This window comes from Rhagoletis pomonella, unplaced genomic scaffold (genome assembly GCF_013731165.1).
Source record: "Rhagoletis pomonella isolate Grant_MI unplaced genomic scaffold, Rhpom_1.0 Rhpom_scaffold_00002, whole genome shotgun sequence".
Classification (NCBI taxonomy): Eukaryota; Metazoa; Arthropoda; class Insecta; order Diptera; family Tephritidae; genus Rhagoletis; species Rhagoletis pomonella.
In genome coordinates, this window is record NW_023458556.1 from 24,765,941 (window position 1) to 24,771,026 (window position 5,086).

Here is a 5,086-nt window from a genome sequence, read left to right on the forward strand (position 1 = left end):
TATTTATTTTATTTTATTTTATTTTATTTTATTTTATTTATTTTTTATTTTATTTTATTTTATTTTATTTTATTTTATTTTATTTTTATTTTTTTTAATGTTTTTTGAAGGTTTCGTCTGTTATGGTGAACTTTTGTGGGGTTTTATTTACATTAGAACTTCGAAAATAGTTTGTTTATGTGGGTGATGGGCACCGCCTGCTCGCGGGCAATGCTCTATCAATCTTTCTAGACATGGACGCATGCAGCGACATTAACAGCGCCGAACTTCACTTCAAGCTGAAATTGCAAACCCGTGTCGATTAGAGAAAGCTTTTAATATGTACATCTCTATACCAAACCTGGTGAAGGCTTTAAAAATCTTTTCCCGCAGAATTGTTTGCTCGTGACTATCGTAAACGGAAGAAACCAAAAAACACTCCCATCTCCAAGCGGATATTTTTTCAAATAAACAAGTTTTGTTGTCTCTACATAGACATTTCTTTAAAAATTATTAAAGCACTGCAATATTCACAAACTTCACGAAATAATATTTTATTTCTAAAATATTAATATTATATTAAAAACGAAAGATGTCAACTGTTTTTGAATTAGTAATGTTCACACAATTATTTGTGATAACTCGTCACTTATCAGTTCTATAAGACAAACTGACGGCACTTGCGACTCTCACCTTCAGTTGTTGTCGTTTCCATTATTATTCTGCGTACGGCTGGCAATTCTTGTTCAATTCAACACTTTTTTCCGCAGTTATGCGAAAAAAAACACAACAACAAAATCAATTTTCAATCGCTCAGTACCTGAATTTCAAATAGGCATCAATCGATTTCTATCAACCCTTTGGTCTTGTGCGACTGCTGGCGATGCAATTACCGTCCAATGTATTTATACTTGCAACCGGCAAATATTATCGCCGGCCCAAAATTTCCCCTACAACAATTTTCTCATGTATGTACACAACAAAACTCCATGCGACAGCGAATTCTTATCAAAGTTATAAAGATAAAGCGCTGTTACTAAACTCTTATGGTATACGTATCAGTAGTATGTATGTACATATGAACCCATATATATAAATATCTAGTAAAGCAAAGAACACCAATAAAACCAATAATGAGCGTAACAACAACCACAGTAATACTTTATTGGCCAAATCGCACAGTGAAAGGTCGCCTTATATATTGGCGGTAAAAAGTAGTAAATATACATCGATTTTAATGGTAATGTACTGGGTGTTTTGACAAAAAAAAATATTCCTTCAAAAATTTTGTATGCCAGATGTTTTGAGTAGCTTCTCATTAGCTCTAGAGTTCCTGAGAAGAAAAAATAAAGATCTGCAAAATCAAGACAACACTTTTTGTTTTTCAAAAAAGCCGAAAAAAAATAAAAGCTAAATTAAAAAAAAAAATAACAACTAAAACTTTTCTGAGTTGCTTTTCAATAGTTCCAGAGTTTCTGAAAAGAAAAGAAAATTTTTCCTAATAAATAATCATGGTACAAAGCTCAATAAAAATATTAAAAAAAAATTAAATAAAATGTTAATAAGCCACAATAACATTGACAAAAAAAAAAAGTTCTGCAAAACTACACCGAAAAGAGTATTTTTTCAAAAAAGTCGAAAAAGTTTACCCTCTGAAAAAAGTAAAAGTTACACCGTTCTGAGCAGCCGTTCTGTTAGATCTGTAAAATTACGCCGAAAAAACATTTTTTTCAAAAAAGTCGAAAAAATCAATTTTTTTTTTAAATAAAATTTAAATCTGTTCTGTGTAGCTATATTCTAGAATATAGCATATTTCTAGAATTCCTGCTTTAAAATATATATATTTTCAAATATTCAACTTTTTCGTCTTTTTTGAAAATTTTTTTCGGAATCCTTGAACTATTGAAAAGCTACTCAGAACAGTTCTTTTTTTGTCTTTTTGCGCCATACCGTATGCGAACTACTTATATAGTTCCTCTTTCGGATATCACCACACCTCCTCGTCAGATTTTTTCATGGAGTTGACGGGGGAGTGGCCTACCCATTGAACTAAGTTCGCCATGTAAACTGTTGTTGCTTTTTTCCAATTTTCGTTTGTCAATCCAACTTCAATCAAGCGCAATTGTTTTTATTGCCATATAGATTTGATCATGTTGTTGTTGTTATTTAGCTAAGTTCAATTTTTGGACTACTTTTGACCACTATTTATGTGAAAACGTTACACGGTGCAGCGTTTGCTAAACAAATGTTTTCGAATTAATTCATTATTGAGCCAGGGGGCGGCATCATCGTGCTACGTATTTTTGCACATATGTATGTATGTATGTTTATGATTGTATATGCGCAAATTTACCGGTATTTAGGATAGCATTGTAGGTGGTTCGATGCCATTTGGATGCAAATTGAATTAATTTTACCACTTCTGCTATGTCATTAACTTGGACAATATGACGTTTAAGCAAGTTTCAGGTGTAAATGGATATCGTCACTAGACACGATTAGAGAAACGCGTGTTTTAGCGGCGAACACAGACGCTTGTTGAATAAATGTACGAAAAAAGACGCTCGAAAAAAACTTCAGAGAAGAAAGACGCGTAAACATAGATTTCATCTTGCCAAGGACTGTCACTTCAGCATAATTCCCCAAAAACTCTTTACTTTTACACCCGCAAACATAGTTCACCGCGAAAATAAATTTACGCGCTTTTCTTCGCTGACGTTTTTTTATGTATCTTTTTTCGTGGCCAACTTTCTAGTTCGGATCTAGTTCTGCAACCCTTTGTTATAGTTCCGAACCAGTTCCTCCAGGCACCATCATATTCGGATTCATCAGCAACAAAAACAAACAGTTTTTATTTATATTTTTATTTAATCAATTTTTTGTCCTATTTGACCCTCAAATGACCTCGAACCTGACATTATGGATATTAGTGGACCTCGGATTCGGGTTCAGCAGGTCAAAAACCTATGATTTTTCATGTTTATTCAAAGAATTTTTCCCTACTTGACCTTCAAATGACCTCGAACCTGACGGGATGGGGTCCAATAGACCTCTAATTCGCATTCAGCGCGTCGAATAACATGGGGATATAGAGGTTTGGTTCAATGTGCAGAAACTTTTTAATTTTGTAAACCTGTATTATTCCAGAATTTGATTGAAAAACGCCCTATCTCAGCACATTTCCAATGTATTTTCAGCTGGGATAGGGCGTTTTTGAACCGAATTCGAAGATAGGGCGTTCTTCAACCAGATTCTGAGATAGGGCGTTCTTCAATCAATTCATGAAGCAGGGCGTTCTTGAAAAGGTGTCTGAGATAGGGCGCTTTCGAACTGGCTGCCGAGTTAGGCCGATCTTCCACTCAGGTGACGATATAGTTCCGAACCGGTTCTAAATTCATAACCCCTTCCGTAGGTATAGACTTTTAATGAAAAGTTGTTTTTATTATTATTTGGGACTTCGCGTATAACAGAACAGAAACTGTGAAAAATCAAATAGGCGATTCGATCCTTTAGGAATTTTTTCTTGTTTCTTGCATCACAATATAACTTTTTATAGAAAGTAAATTTAGCAGTAGCCTTTCATTCTAAGCTAGCAATATTCAGTTTAAAAAGTAATATAAAAATTCAAATTACCAAATTTCTCTGCTATTGAACTATTGGGAATTTAGTTAAGGACTATAGGACTGGTTCGTTTTTGGCGATAAAGTAAGGAATTAGAAATTTGGTTCACTAGTTCGGGGCTCACTGCGGGTTATAAAATGCGTTATAAAATAGTTCGTGATTTTCGTTGTATAGGAGCGAAGCGTTTTATTTTAGATACTGCAAGAGGTTAGTCACCCCTTACGAAATAATATATTAGGGCCACATTTTCTGAACGCAATTTTTTTCAACAATTCGGTCCTCTCATTTCCATGCATGTGCCACCCAACCCACTTAGGGCACGCGACGATATAAGTGAAATAAAAAGAGGCCGACTAAGTGGAATTCAAGTTGACTGAGAATCCAGCTTTGACTTCATTATCCCAATATCAGATTTAGGTATAAATTTACTATACGAAGGATAAAACGAAGAGTGGCGTGACAGATGGTGGAATACTTATCCACACTGACGGTTCAAATATGGAGTGGGAAAACCGTTCAGCTCTCAACTCGGAGGACTTGCAGATCAGGCAGTCTTTTTTTCTGCCACATGACTTCAGGTCTTCCAAGCTGAGATTTATGGTCTAAAGAAAACTATTTAAATGATACGATTTTAACCGGACCAATTTCCATATTCATCCATAGCAAATGGCATTTGAAAGCAACAGAGTGAAACCAGGGACTTGTAGGGAAAATCGAACCGTGGATGTAGCGTTCAATTATGTTATTCGATATGTTTTTGGGCTATCGAAATTTGAGCGGATATCCGATTGAAAATCGCGAATATCGTGTTGTAGTATCTCCGAATACTTAAAAGCAAGAAATTGTGTTTTTTGGTGATGGAAAAAGATTCTAAATATCTATACGAAAAATTAGCCTTCCCCAAGTCCGCACGTCTTACTGACCTTATTATACGCAACGCAACTTCAAGAGCGTTTCGAACTCCTACTTTCGTTAACTTATTACCAGCTGAGTTTCACTGTCTATGTACTTAAAATGTTAAAGTGTATGTTTCAGATATAGCCTAATTCAAATTCGTTTTTCGTCTTTTTTTTATATATTTTCTTTATTTATTAACCTTTTTTCTCTGTTGATGCATAGATTTGTAAGTTTTGCCTAATGTTGTGTGTCAGGCTATGTTTGACATGTGGTACTACGTACTGTTTATTCTCTACCTTATTCTTATCTTAATTCTAACCCTTAACTACTGTGCTAAAAAAAAGTCACATGATGATGATGATGTTGGTCTGTTTCATTTTCCCCGAAACTACTACTACTATGGGCGGATGAAAAATTTTCGGGTGAATTTTTTTTCGGCCGGAACTCAGGATAAGACAGAATATACATATATGTAGATCGTTTAACCAAGAACTGTTTCATTTTACAAAAATATAAAAGCTTCAAACTTTTTTTAATTTACCCAAACTTTTTTTAAATTTTATTATCAATATCTTCACACAATATGTTA